This window comes from Accipiter gentilis, unplaced genomic scaffold (assembly GCF_929443795.1).
Source record: "Accipiter gentilis unplaced genomic scaffold, bAccGen1.1, whole genome shotgun sequence".
NCBI lineage: Eukaryota > Metazoa > Chordata > Aves > Accipitriformes > Accipitridae > Astur > Astur gentilis.
The window spans coordinates 267,310-282,738 of NW_026060813.1; positions in this window are offsets into that span (position 1 = coordinate 267,310).

Here is a 15,429-nt window from a genome sequence, read left to right on the forward strand (position 1 = left end):
CTGTTCATGAAGTGGCAAATGTCCGGCCACTTGTCCCACATGGAAGGGCGCAGTTCTGAAAGCTGTTGCTGGTCTTCACCGTCCCCCTGCAGTCTATCCACAGGGACAACAGGATTCAGGACCCGGGCATGCCCAGAGGAGGAACATCTCATGACTCTTGTCCTCGGCAGGGCCTGTTTTCGAGAAGGCACACATCTGCCTCCTTGTCCAACATGGAAGGTGGCATCCGTGAAAGCTGTTGCTGGTATTCACCGTCCCACTGCAGCCTATTCACAGGCAAAACAGGATTTGAGACCGGGGCTTGCCCAGAGGAGGAACATCCCATGGCTCTCGTCATCGGCAGAGCCTGTTTCTGCAAAGGCACACATCCGGCTCCTTGTCCCACACGGAAGGTGGCAGCCCTGAAAGCTGTTGCTGGTCTTCACCGTCCCCCTGCAGCCTATTCACAGGCACAACAGGATCTGGGACCCGGGCTTGCCCAGAGGGGGAACATCCCATGGCTCTCTTCGTCAGCAGAGCCTGGTTCCGCAAAGGAACACGTCCGGCTCCTTGTCCCACACGGAAGGTGGCAGCCCTGAAAGCTGTTGCTGGTCTTCATCATCCCCCTGCAGCCTATTCACAGGCACAACAGGATCTGGGACCCGGTCTTGCCCAGAGGAGGAACAATTCATGTCTCTCGTCCTCGGCAGGGCATGTTTCCTCAAAGGAACACGTCCGGGTCCTTGTGCCACAAGGAAGGTGGCAGCCCTGAAAGCTGTTGCTGGTCTTCACCGTCCCCCTGCAGCCTATTCACAGGCACAACAGGATCTGGGACCCGGGCTTGCCCAGAGGAGGAACATCTCATGGCTCTCTTCGTCAGCAGAGCCTGTTTCCGCAAAAGAATACGTCCAGCTCCTTCTCCCACACGGAAGGTGGCAGCCCTGAAAGCTGTTGCTGGTCTTCACCATCCCCCTGTAGCCTATTCACAGGCACAACAGGATTTGGGACCCGGGCTTGCCCAGAGGAGGAACATCTCATGGCTCTCATCCTCGGCAGGGCCTCATTCCGAAAAGGCACACGTCCGGCTCTTTGTCCCACAAGTAAGGTGTCAGCCCTGAAAGCTGTTGCTGGTCTTCACCGTCCCCCTGCAGACTATTCACAGGCACAACAGGATTCAGGACCCGGGCTTGCCTAGAAGAGGAACATCTCATGGCTCTCTTCGTCAGCAGAGCCTGTTTCCAGAAATGCACACGTCCGGCTCCTTGTCCCACACGGAAGGTGGCAGCCCTGAAAGCTGTTGCTGGTCTTCACCGTCCCCCTGCGGCCTATTCACACTCACAAGAGGATGTGGGACACGGTCTTGCCCAGAGGAGGAACATCTCATGGCTCTCGTCCTCAGCAGGGACTGTTTCCGAAAAGGCACACGTCCGGCTCCTTGTCCCACAAGGAAGGTGGCAGCCCTGAAAGCTGTTGCTGGTCTTCACCGTCCCCTTGTAGCCTATTCACACGCACAAGAGGATTTGGGACCCGGGCTTGCCCAGAGGAGGAACATCTCATGGCTCTCTTCGTCAGCAGAGCCTGTTTCCGCAAAGGAACACGTCCGGCTCCTTGTCCCACACGGAAGGTGGCAGCCCTTAATGCTGTTGCTGGTCTTCACCGTCCCCCTGCAGCCTATTCACAGGCACAACAGGATCTGGGACCCGGGCTTGCCCAGAGGAGGAACATCCCATGGCTCTCTTCGTCAGCAGAGCCTGTTTCCGAGAAGGCACAAGTCCGGCTCCTTGTCCCACAAGGAAGGTGGCAGCCCTGAAAGCTGTTGCTGGTCTTCACCGTCACCCTGCAGCCTATTCACAGGCACAACAGCATTTGGGACGCGGGCTTGCCCGGAAGAGGAACATCTCATGGCTCTTGTCCTCGGCAGGGCCTTTTTCCAGAAAGGCACACGTCCGGCTCCTTGTCCCACAAGGAAGGTGGCAGCCCTGAAAGCTGTTGCTGGTCTTCACCATCCCCCTGCAGCCTATTCACAGGTACAACAGGATCTCAGACTCGGGCTTGCCCAGAGGAGGAACATCTCATGTCTCTCGTCCTCGGCAGCGCCTGCTTCCGAAAAGTCACACGTCCGGCTCTTTGTCCCACAAGTAAGGTGGCAGCCCTGAAAGCTGTTGCTGGTCTTCACCGTCCCCCTGCAGACTATTCACAGGCACAACAGGATTTGGGACCCGGGCTTGTCCAGAGGATGAACATCTCATAGCTCTCGTTCTCGGCAGGGCCTGCTTCCGAAAAGGCACACGTCCGGCTCTTTGTCCCACAAGTAGGGTGGCAGCCCTGTAGGGATTGGCGCTCGGAAGATCTCGCCATGTACGGAAAGAGAAGGGTTAAGGGAGGCGGGATGACCGACAGACAGTATATAAGGGCGTGACGCAGTTGAATAAACGCCATTTGCAGCATCCTCATATTGGTGTCAGTGCTCTGTGGCCCAGGGTATGGTGGACCCTGTGCCGAGTCCCACGGGGTGATCAGACGAATGTCTACACAGCCCTGAAAGCTGTTGCTGGTCTTCACCGTCCCCCTGCAGACTATTCACAGGCACAACAGGATTCACGACCCGGGCTTGCCCAGAAGAGGAACATTTCATGGCTCTCTTCATCAGCAGAGCCTGTTTCCAGAAATGCCCACGTCCGGATCCTTGTCCCACAAGGAAGGTGGCAGCCCTGAAAGCTGTTGCTGGTCTTCACCGTCCCCCTGCAGCCTATTCACACTCACAAGAGGATGTGGGACACGGTCTTGCCCAGAGGAGGAACATCTCATGGCTCTCTTCGTCAGCAGGGCCTGTTTCCGAAAAGGCACACGTCCGGCTCCTTGTCCCACAAGGAAGGTGGCAGCCCTGAAAGCTGTTGCTGGTCTTCATCATCCCCCTGCAGCCTATTCACAGGCACAACAGGATCTGGGACCCGGTCTTGCCCAGAGGAGGAACAATTCATGTCTCTCGTCCTCGGCAGGGCATGTTTCCTCAAAGGAACACGTCCGGGTCCTTGTGCCACAAGGAAGGTGGCAGCCCTGAAAGCTGTTGCTGGTCTTCACCGTCCCCCTGCAGCCTATTCACAGGCACAACAGGATCTGGGACCCGGGCTTGCCCAGAGGAGGAACATCTCATGGCTCTCTTCGTCAGCAGAGCCTGTTTCCGCAAAAGAATACGTCCAGCTCCTTCTCCCACACGGAAGGTGGCAGCCCTGAAAGCTGTTGCTGGTCTTCACCATCCCCCTGTAGCCTATTCACAGGCACAACAGGATTTGGGACCCGGGCTTGCCCAGAGGAGGAACATCTCATGGCTCTCATCCTCGGCAGGGCCTCATTCCGAAAAGGCACACGTCCGGCTCTTTGTCCCACAAGTAAGGTGTCAGCCCTGAAAGCTGTTGCTGGTCTTCACCGTCCCCCTGCAGCCTATTCACAGGCACAACAGGATTCAGGACCCGGGGTTGCCCAGAAGAGGAACATCTCATGGCTCTCTTCGTCAGCAGAGCCTGTTTCCAGAAATGCCCACGTCCGGATCCTTGTCCCACAAGGAAGGTGGCAGCCCTGAAAGCTGTTGCTGGTCTTCACCGTCCCCCTGCAGCCTATTCACACTCACAAGAGGATGTGGGACACGGTCTTGCCCAGAGGAGGAACATCTCATGGCTCTCGTCTTCAGCAGGGCCTGTTTCCGAAAAGGCACACGTCCAGCTCCTTTTCCCACAAGGTAGGTGGCAGCCCTGAAAGCTGTTGCTGGTCTTCACCGTCCCCCTGCAGCCTATTCACAGGCACAACAGCATTTGGGACGCGGGCTTGCCCGGAAGAGGAACATCTCATGGCTCTTGTCCTCGGCAGGGCCTTTTTCCAGAAAGGCACACGTCCGGCTCCTTGTCCCACAAGGAAGGTGGCAGCCCTGAAAGCTGTTGCTGGTCTTCACCATCCCCCTGCAGCCTATTCACAGGTACAACAGGATCTCAGACTCGGGCTTGCCCAGAGGAGGAACATCTCATGTCTCTCGTCCTCGGCAGCGCCTGCTTCCGAAAAGGCACACGTCCGGCTCTTTGTCCCACAAGTAAGGTGGCAGCCCTGAAAGCTGTTGCTGGTCTTCACCGTCCCCCTGCAGACTATTCACAGGCACAACAGGATTTGGGACCCGGGCTTGTCCAGAGGATGAACATCTCATAGCTCTCGTTCTCGGCAGGGCCTGCTTCCGAAAAGGCACACGTCCGGCTCTTTGTCCCACAAGTAGGGTGGCAGCCCTGTAGGGATTGGCGCTCGGAAGATCTCGCCATGTACGGAAAGAGAAGGGTTAAGGGAGGCGGGATGACCGACAGACAGTATATAAGGGCGTGACGCAGTTGAATAAACGCCATTTGCAGCATCCTCATATTGGTGTCAGTGCTCTGTGGCCCAGGGTATGGTGGACCCTGTGCCGAGTCCCACGGGGTGATCAGACGAATGTCTACACAGCCCTGAAAGCTGTTGCTGGTCTTCACCGTCCCCCTGCAGACTATTCACAGGCACAACAGGATTCAGGACCCGGGCTTGCCCAGAAGAGGAACATTTCATGGCTCTCTTCATCAGCAGAGCCTGTTTCCAGAAATGCCCACGTCCGGATCCTTGTCCCACAAGGAAGGTGGCAGCCCTGAAAGCTGTTGCTGGTCTTCACCGTCCCCCTGCAGCCTATTCACACTCACAAGAGGATGTGGGACACGGTCTTGCCCAGAGGAGGAACATCTCATGGCTCTCTTCGTCAGCAGGGCCTGTTTCCGAAAAGGCACACGTCCGGCTCCTTGTCCCACAAGGAAGGTGGCAGCCCTGAAAGCTGTTGCTGGTCTTCATCATCCCCCTGCAGCCTATTCACAGGCACAACAGGATCTGGGACCCGGTCTTGCCCAGAGGAGGAACAATTCATGTCTCTCGTCCTCGGCAGGGCCTGTTTCCGAAAAGGCACACGTCCGGCTCCTTGTCCCACAAGGAAGGTGGCAGCCCTGAAAGCTGTTGCTGGTCTTCACCGTCCCCCTGCAGCCTATTCACAGGCACAACAGGATCTGGGACCCGGGCTTGCCCAGAGGAGGAACATCTCATGGCTCTCTTCGTCAGCAGAGCCTGTTTCCGCAAAAGAATACGTCCAGCTCCTTCTCCCACACGGAAGGTGGCAGCCCTGAAAGCTGTTGCTGGTCTTCACCATCCCCCTGTAGCCTATTCACAGGCACAACAGGATTTGGGACCCGGGCTTGCCCAGAGGAGGAACATCTCATGGCTCTCATCCTCGGCAGGGCCTCATTCCGAAAAGGCACACGTCCGGCTCTTTGTCCCACAAGTAAGGTGTCAGCCCTGAAAGCTGTTGCTGGTCTTCACCGTCCCCCTGCAGCCTATTCACAGGCACAACAGGATTCAGGACCCGGGGTTGCCCAGAAGAGGAACATCTCATGGCTCTCTTCGTCAGCAGAGCCTGTTTCCAGAAATGCCCACGTCCGGATCCTTGTCCCACAAGGAAGGTGGCAGCCCTGAAAGCTGTTGCTGGTCTTCACCGTCCCCCTGCAGCCTATTCACACTCACAAGAGGATGTGGGACACGGTCTTGCCCAGAGGAGGAACATCTCATGGCTCTCGTCTTCAGCAGGGCCTGTTTCCGAAAAGGCACACGTCCAGCTCCTTTTCCCACAAGGTAGGTGGCAGCCCTGAAAGCTGTTGCTGGTCTTCACCGTCCCCCTGCAGCCTATTCACAGGCACAACAGCATTTGGGACGCGGGCTTGCCCGGAAGAGGAACATCTCATGGCTCTTGTCCTCGGCAGGGCCTTTTTCCAGAAAGGCACACGTCCGGCTCCTTGTCCCACAAGGAAGGTGGCAGCCCTGAAAGCTGTTGCTGGTCTTCACCATCCCCCTGCAGCCTATTCACAGGTACAACAGGATCTCAGACTCGGGCTTGCCCAGAGGAGGAACATCTCATGTCTCTCGTCCTCGGCAGCGCCTGCTTCCGAAAAGGCACACGTCCGGCTCTTTGTCCCACAAGGAAGGTGGCAGCCCTGAAAGCTGTTGCTGGTCTTCACCGTCCCCCTGCAGACTATTCACAGGCACAACAGGATTCAGGACCCGGGCTTGCCTAGAAGAGGAACATCTCATGGCTCTCTTCGTCAGCAGAGCCTGTTTCCAGAAATGCACACGTCCGGATCCTTGTCCCACAAGGAAGGTGGCAGCCCTGAAAGCTGTTGCTGGTCTTCACCGTCCCCCTGCAGCCTATTCACACTCACAAGAGGATGTGGGACACGGTCTTGCCCAGAGGAGGAACATCTCATGGCTCTCGTCCTCAGCAAGGCCTGTTTCCGAAAAGGCACACGTCCGGCTCCTTGTCCCACAAGGAAGGTGGCAGCCCTGAAAGCTGTTGCTGGTCTTCACCGTCCCCTTGCAGCCTATTCACACGCACAAGAGGATTTGGGACCCGGGCTTGCCCAGAGGAGGAACATCTCATGGCTCTCTTCGTCAGCAGAGCCTGTTTCCGCAAAGAAACACGTCCAGCTCCTTCTCCCACACGGAAGGTGGCAGCCCTTAATGCTGTTGCTGGTCTTCACCGTCCCCCTGCAGCCTATTCACAGGCACAACAGGATCTGGGACCCGGGCTTGCCCAGAGGAGGAACATCCCATGGCTCTCTTCGTCAGCAGAGCCTGTTTCCGCAAAGTAACACGTCCGGCTCCCTGTCCCACACGGAATGTGGCAGCCCTGAAAGCTGTTGCTGGTCTTCATCATCCCCCTGCTGCCTATTCAGAGGCACAACAGGATTTGGGACCCGGGCTTGCCCAGAGGAGGAACATCTCAGGTCTCTCGTCCTCTGCAGGGCCTGTTTCCGAAAAGGCACACGTCCGGGTCCTTGTGCCACACGGAAGGTGGCAGCCCTGAAAGCTGTTGCTGGTCTTCACCGTCACCCTGCAACCTATTCACAGGGACAACAGGATCTGGGACCAGGTCTTGCCCAGAGGAGGAACATCTCATGGTTCTCGTTATTGCACGGCCTGTTTCCGAAAAGGCACACGTCCGGCTCCTTGTCCCACACGGAAGGTGGCAGCCCTGAAAGCTGTTGCTGGTCTTCACCATCCCCCTGTAGCCTATTCACAGGCACAACAGGATTTGGGACCCGGGCTTGTCCAGAGGATGAACATCTCATAGCTCTCGTTCTCGGCAGGGCCTGCTTCCGAAAAGGCACACGTCCGGCTCTTTGTCCCACAAGTAGGGTGGCAGCCCTGTAGGGATTGGCGCTCGGAAGATCTCGCCATGTACGGAAAGAGAAGGGTTAAGGGAGGCGGGATGACCGACAGACAGTATATAAGGGCGTGACGCAGTTGAATAAACGCCATTTGCAGCATCCTCATATTGGTGTCAGTGCTCTGTGGCCCAGGGTATGGTGGACCCTGTGCCGAGTCCCACGGGGTGATCAGACGAATGTCTACACAGCCCTGAAAGCTGTTGCTGGTCTTCACCGTCCCCCTGCAGACTATTCACAGGCACAACAGGATTCAGGACCCGGGCTTGCCCAGAAGAGGAACATTTCATGGCTCTCTTCATCAGCAGAGCCTGTTTCCAGAAATGCCCACGTCCGGATCCTTGTCCCACAAGGAAGGTGGCAGCCCTGAAAGCTGTTGCTGGTCTTCACCGTCCCCCTGCAGCCTATTCACACTCACAAGAGGATGTGGGACACGGTCTTGCCCAGAGGAGGAACATCTCATGGCTCTCTTCGTCAGCAGGGCCTGTTTCCGAAAAGGCACACGTCCGGCTCCTTGTCCCACAAGGAAGGTGGCAGCCCTGAAAGCTGTTGCTGGTCTTCATCATCCCCCTGCAGCCTATTCACAGGCACAACAGGATCTGGGACCCGGTCTTGCCCAGAGGAGGAACAATTCATGTCTCTCGTCCTCGGCAGGGCATGTTTCCTCAAAGGAAAACGTCCGGGTCCTTGTGCCACAAGGAAGGTGGCAGCCCTGAAAGCTGTTGCTGGTCTTCACCGTCCCCCTGCAGCCTATTCACAGGCACAACAGGATTCAGGACCCGGGCACGCCCAGAGGAGTAACATCTCATGGCTCTCTTCGTCAGCAGAGCCTGTTTCCGCAAAAGAATACGTCCAGCTCCTTCTCCCACACGGAAGGTGGCAGCCCTGAAAGCTGTTGCTGGTCTTCACCATCCCCCTGTAGCCTATTCACAGGCACAACAGGATTTGGGACCCGGGCTTGCCCAGAGGAGGAACATCTCATGGCTCTCATCCTCGGCAGGGCCTCATTCCGAAAAGGCACACGTCCGGCTCTTTGTCCCACAAGTAAGGTGTCAGCCCTGAAAGCTGTTGCTGGTCTTCACCGTCCCCCTGCAGCCTATTCACAGGCACAACAGGATTCAGGACCCGGGCTTGCCCAGAAGAGGAACATCTCATGGCTCTCTTCGTCAGCAGAGCCTGTTTCCAGAAATGCCCACGTCCGGATCCTTGTCCCACAAGGAAGGTGGCAGACCTGAAAGCTGTTGCTGGTCTTCACCGTCCCCCTGCAGCCTATTCACACTCACAAGAGGATGTGGGACACGGTCTTGCCCAGAGGAGGAACATCTCATGGCTCTCGTCTTCAGCAGGGCCTGTTTCCGAAAAGGCACACGTCCGGCTCCTTTTCCCACAAGGAAGGTGGCAGCCCTGAAAGCTGTTGCTGGTCTTCATCATCCCCCTGCAGCCTATTCACAGGCACAACAGGATCTGGGACCCGGTCTTGCCCAGAGGAGGAACAATTCATGTCTCTCGTCCTCGGCAGGGCATGTTTCCTCAAAGGAACACGTCCGGGTCCTTGTGCCACAAGGAAGGTGGCAGCCCTGAAAGCTGTTGCTGGTCTTCACCGTCCCCCTGCAGCCTATTCACAGGCACAACAGGATCTGGGACCCGGGCTTGCCCAGAGGAGGAACATCTCATGGCTCTCTTCGTCAGCAGAGCCTGTTTCCGCAAAAGAATACGTCCAGCTCCTTCTCCCACACGGAAGGTGGCAGCCCTGAAAGCTGTTGCTGGTCTTCACCATCCCCCTGTAGCCTATTCACAGGCACAACAGGATTTGGGACCCGGGCTTGCCCAGAGGAGGAACATCTCATGGCTCTCATCCTCGGCAGGGCCTCATTCCGAAAAGGCACACGTCCGGCTCTTTGTCCCACAAGTAAGGTGTCAGCCCTGAAAGCTGTTGCTGGTCTTCACCGTCCCCCTGCAGCCTATTCACAGGCACAACAGGATTCAGGACCCGGGCTTGCCCAGAAGAGGAACATCTCATGGCTCTCTTCGTCAGCAGAGCCTGTTTCCAGAAATGCCCACGTCCGGATCCTTGTCCCACAAGGAAGGTGGCAGACCTGAAAGCTGTTGCTGGTCTTCACCGTCCCCCTGCAGCCTATTCACACTCACAAGAGGATGTGGGACACGGTCTTGCCCAGAGGAGGAACATCTCATGGCTCTCGTCTTCAGCAGGGCCTCTTTCCGAAAAGGCACACGTCCGGCTCCTTTTCCCACAAGGAAGGTGGCAGCCCTGAAAGCTGTTGCTGGTCTTCACCGTCCCCCTGCAGCCTATTCACAGGCACAACAGCATTTGGGACCCGGGCTTGCCCGGAAGAGGAACATCTCATGGCTCTTGTCCTCGGCAGGGCCTTTTTCCAGAAAGGCACACGTCCGGCTCCTTGTCCCACAAGGAAGGTGGCAGCCCTGAAAGCTGTTGCTGGTCTTCACCATCCCCCTGCAGCCTATTCACAGGTACAACAGGATCTCAGACTCGGGCTTGCCCAGAGGAGGAACATCTCATGTCTCTCGTCCTCGGCAGCGCCTGCTTCCGAAAAGGCACACGTCCGGCTCTTTGTCCCACAAGTAAGGTGGCAGCCCTGAAAGCTGTTGCTGGTCTTCACCGTCCCCCTGCAGACTATTCACAGGCACAACAGGATTCAGGACCCGGGCTTGCCTAGAAGAGGAACATCTCATGGCTCTCTTCGTCAGCAGAGCCTGTTTCCAGAAATGCACACGTCCGGATCCTTGTCCCACAAGGAAGGTGGCAGCCCTGAAAGCTGTTGCTGGTCTTCACCGTCCCCCTGCAGCCTATTCACACTCACAAGAGGATGTGGGACACGGTCTTGCCCAGAGGAGGAACATCTCATGGCTCTCGTCCTCAGCAGGGCCTGTTTCCGAAAAGGCACACGTCCGGCTCCTTGTCCCACAAGGAAGGTGGCAGCCCTGAAAGCTGTTGCTGGTCTTCACCGTCCCCTTGCAGCCTATTCACACGCACAAGAGGATTTGGGACCCGGGCTTGCCCAGAGGAGGAACATCTCATGGCTCTCTTCGTCAGCAGAGCCTGTTTCCGCAAAGAAACACGTCCAGCTCCTTCTCCTACACGGAAGGTGGCAGCCCTTAATGCTGTTGCTGGTCTTCACCGTCCCCCTGCAGCCTATTCACAGGCACAACAGGATCTGGGACCCGGGCTTGCCCAGAGGAGGAACATCCCATGGCTCTCTTCGTCAGCAGAGCCTGTTTCCGCAAAGTAACACGTCCGGCTCCCTGTCCCACACGGAATGTGGCAGCCCTGAAAGCTGTTGCTGGTCTTCATCATCCCCCTGCTGCCTATTCAGAGGCACAACAGGATTTGGGACCCGGGCTTGCCCAGAGGAGGAACATCTCAGGTCTCTCGTCCTCTGCAGGGCCTGTTTCCGAAAAGGCACACGTCCGGGTCCTTGTGCCACACGGAAGGTGGCAGCCCTGAAAGCTGTTGCTGGTCTTCACCGTCACCCTGCAGCCTATTCACAGGGACAACAGGATCTGGGACCAGGTCTTGCCCAGAGGAGGAACATCTCATGGTTCTCGTTATTGCACGGCCTGTTTCCGAAAAGGCACACGTCCGGCTCCTTGTCCCACACGGAAGGTGGCAGCCCTGAAAGCTGTTGCTGGTCTTCACCATCCCCCTGTAGCCTATTCACAGGCACAACAGGATTTGGGACCCGGGCTTGTCCAGAGGATGAACATCTCATAGCTCTCGTTCTCGGCAGGGCCTGCTTCCGAAAAGGCACACGTCCGGCTCTTTGTCCCACAAGTAGGGTGGCAGCCCTGTAGGGATTGGCGCTCGGAAGATCTCGCCATGTACGGAAAGAGAAGGGTTAAGGGAGGCGGGATGACCGACAGACAGTATATAAGGGCGTGACGCAGTTGAATAAACGCCATTTGCAGCATCCTCATATTGGTGTCAGTGCTCTGTGGCCCAGGGTATGGTGGACCCTGTGCCGAGTCCCACGGGGTGATCAGACGAATGTCTACACAGCCCTGAAAGCTGTTGCTGGTCTTCACCGTCCCCCTGCAGACTATTCACAGGCACAACAGGATTCAGGACCCGGGCTTGCCCAGAAGAGGAACATTTCATGGCTCTCTTCATCAGCAGAGCCTGTTTCCAGAAATGCCCACGTCCGGATCCTTGTCCCACAAGGAAGGTGGCAGCCCTGAAAGCTGTTGCTGGTCTTCACCGTCCCCCTGCAGCCTATTCACACTCACAAGAGGATGTGGGACACGGTCTTGCCCAGAGGAGGAACATCTCATGGCTCTCTTCGTCAGCAGGGCCTGTTTCCGAAAAGGCACACGTCCGGCTCCTTGTCCCACAAGGAAGGTGGCAGCCCTGAAAGCTGTTGCTGGTCTTCATCATCCCCCTGCAGCCTATTCACAGGCACAACAGGATCTGGGACCCGGTCTTGCCCAGAGGAGGAACAATTCATGTCTCTCGTCCTCGGCAGGGCATGTTTCCTCAAAGGAAAACGTCCGGGTCCTTGTGCCACAAGGAAGGTGGCAGCCCTGAAAGCTGTTGCTGGTCTTCACCGTCCCCCTGCAGCCTATTCACAGGCACAACAGGATTCAGGACCCGGGCACGCCCAGAGGAGTAACATCTCATGGCTCTCTTCGTCAGCAGAGCCTGTTTCCGCAAAAGAATACGTCCAGCTCCTTCTCCCACACGGAAGGTGGCAGCCCTGAAAGCTGTTGCTGGTCTTCACCATCCCCCTGTAGCCTATTCACAGGCACAACAGGATTTGGGACCCGGGCTTGCCCAGAGGAGGAACATCTCATGGCTCTCATCCTCGGCAGGGCCTCATTCCGAAAAGGCACACGTCCGGCTCTTTGTCCCACAAGTAAGGTGTCAGCCCTGAAAGCTGTTGCTGGTCTTCACCGTCCCCCTGCAGCCTATTCACAGGCACAACAGGATTCAGGACCCGGGCTTGCCCAGAAGAGGAACATCTCATGGCTCTCTTCGTCAGCAGAGCCTGTTTCCAGAAATGCCCACGTCCGGATCCTTGTCCCACAAGGAAGGTGGCAGACCTGAAAGCTGTTGCTGGTCTTCACCGTCCCCCTGCAGCCTATTCACACTCACAAGAGGATGTGGGACACGGTCTTGCCCAGAGGAGGAACATCTCATGGCTCTCGTCTTCAGCAGGGCCTGTTTCCGAAAAGGCACACGTCCGGCTCCTTTTCCCACAAGGAAGGTGGCAGCCCTGAAAGCTGTTGCTGGTCTTCATCATCCCCCTGCAGCCTATTCACAGGCACAACAGGATCTGGGACCCGGTCTTGCCCAGAGGAGGAACAATTCATGTCTCTCGTCCTCGGCAGGGCATGTTTCCTCAAAGGAACACGTCCGGGTCCTTGTGCCACAAGGAAGGTGGCAGCCCTGAAAGCTGTTGCTGGTCTTCACCGTCCCCCTGCAGCCTATTCACAGGCACAACAGGATCTGGGACCCGGGCTTGCCCAGAGGAGGAACATCTCATGGCTCTCTTCGTCAGCAGAGCCTGTTTCCGCAAAAGAATACGTCCAGCTCCTTCTCCCACACGGAAGGTGGCAGCCCTGAAAGCTGTTGCTGGTCTTCACCATCCCCCTGTAGCCTATTCACAGGCACAACAGGATTTGGGACCCGGGCTTGCCCAGAGGAGGAACATCTCATGGCTCTCATCCTCGGCAGGGCCTCATTCCGAAAAGGCACACGTCCGGCTCTTTGTCCCACAAGTAAGGTGTCAGCCCTGAAAGCTGTTGCTGGTCTTCACCGTCCCCCTGCAGCCTATTCACAGGCACAACAGGATTCAGGACCCGGGCTTGCCCAGAAGAGGAACATCTCATGGCTCTCTTCGTCAGCAGAGCCTGTTTCCAGAAATGCCCACGTCCGGATCCTTGTCCCACAAGGAAGGTGGCAGACCTGAAAGCTGTTGCTGGTCTTCACCGTCCCCCTGCAGCCTATTCACACTCACAAGAGGATGTGGGACACGGTCTTGCCCAGAGGAGGAACATCTCATGGCTCTCGTCTTCAGCAGGGCCTCTTTCCGAAAAGGCACACGTCCGGCTCCTTTTCCCACAAGGAAGGTGGCAGCCCTGAAAGCTGTTGCTGGTCTTCACCGTCCCCCTGCAGCCTATTCACAGGCACAACAGCATTTGGGACCCGGGCTTGCCCGGAAGAGGAACATCTCATGGCTCTTGTCCTCGGCAGGGCCTTTTTCCAGAAAGGCACACGTCCGGCTCCTTGTCCCACAAGGAAGGTGGCAGCCCTGAAAGCTGTTGCTGGTCTTCACCATCCCCCTGCAGCCTATTCACAGGTACAACAGGATCTCAGACTCGGGCTTGCCCAGAGGAGGAACATCTCATGTCTCTCGTCCTCGGCAGCGCCTGCTTCCGAAAAGGCACACGTCCGGCTCTTTGTCCCACAAGTAAGGTGGCAGCCCTGAAAGCTGTTGCTGGTCTTCACCGTCCCCCTGCAGACTATTCACAGGCACAACAGGATTCAGGACCCGGGCTTGCCTAGAAGAGGAACATCTCATGGCTCTCTTCGTCAGCAGAGCCTGTTTCCAGAAATGCACACGTCCGGATCCTTGTCCCACAAGGAAGGTGGCAGCCCTGAAAGCTGTTGCTGGTCTTCACCGTCCCCCTGCAGCCTATTCACACTCACAAGAGGATGTGGGACACGGTCTTGCCCAGAGGAGGAACATCTCATGGCTCTCGTCCTCAGCAGGGCCTGTTTCCGAAAAGGCACACGTCCGGCTCCTTGTCCCACAAGGAAGGTGGCAGCCCTGAAAGCTGTTGCTGGTCTTCACCGTCCCCTTGCAGCCTATTCACACGCACAAGAGGATTTGGGACCCGGGCTTGCCCAGAGGAGGAACATCTCATGGCTCTCTTCGTCAGCAGAGCCTGTTTCCGCAAAGAAACACGTCCAGCTCCTTCTCCCACACGGAAGGTGGCAGCCCTTAATGCTGTTGCTGGTCTTCACCGTCCCCCTGCAGCCTATTCACAGGCACAACAGGATCTGGGACCCGGGCTTGCCCAGAGGAGGAACATCCCATGGCTCTCTTCGTCAGCAGAGCCTGTTTCCGCAAAGTAACACGTCCGGCTCCCTGTCCCACACGGAATGTGGCAGCCCTGAAAGCTGTTGCTGGTCTTCATCATCCCCCTGCTGCCTATTCAGAGGCACAACAGGATTTGGGACCCGGGCTTGCCCAGAGGAGGAACATCTCAGGTCTCTCGTCCTCTGCAGGGCCTGTTTCCGAAAAGGCACACGTCCGGGTCCTTGTGCCACACGGAAGGTGGCAGCCCTGAAAGCTGTTGCTGGTCTTCACCGTCACCCTGCAGCCTATTCACAGGGACAACAGGATCTGGGACCAGGTCTTGCCCAGAGGAGGAACATCTCATGGTTCTCGTTATTGCACGGCCTGTTTCCGAAAAGGCACACGTCCGGCTCCTTGTCCCACACGGAAGGTGGCAGCCCTGAAAGCTGTTGCTGGTCTTCACCATCCCCCTGTAGCCTATTCACAGGCACAACAGGATTTGGGACCCGGGCTTGTCCAGAGGATGAACATCTCATAGCTCTCGTTCTCGGCAGGGCCTGCTTCCGAAAAGGCACACGTCCGGCTCTTTGTCCCACAAGTAGGGTGGCAGCCCTGTAGGGATTGGCGCTCGGAAGATCTCGCCATGTACGGAAAGAGAAGGGTTAAGGGAGGCGGGATGACCGACAGACAGTATATAAGGGCGTGACGCAGTTGAATAAACGCCATTTGCAGCATCCTCATATTGGTGTCAGTGCTCTGTGGCCCAGGGTATGGTGGACCCTGTGCCGAGTCCCACGGGGTGATCAGACGAATGTCTACACAGCCCTGAAAGCTGTTGCTGGTCTTCACCGTCCCCCTGCAGACTATTCACAGGCACAACAGGATTCAGGACCCGGGCTTGCCCAGAAGAGGAACATTTCATGGCTCTCTTCATCAGCAGAGCCTGTTTCCAGAAATGCCCACGTCCGGATCCTTGTCCCACAAGGAAGGTGGCAGCCCTGAAAGCTGTTGCTGGTCTTCACCGTCCCCCTGCAGCCTATTCACACTCACAAGAGGATGTGGGACACGGTCTTGCCCAGAGGAGGAACATCTCATGGCTCTCTTCGTCAGCAGGGCCTGTTTCC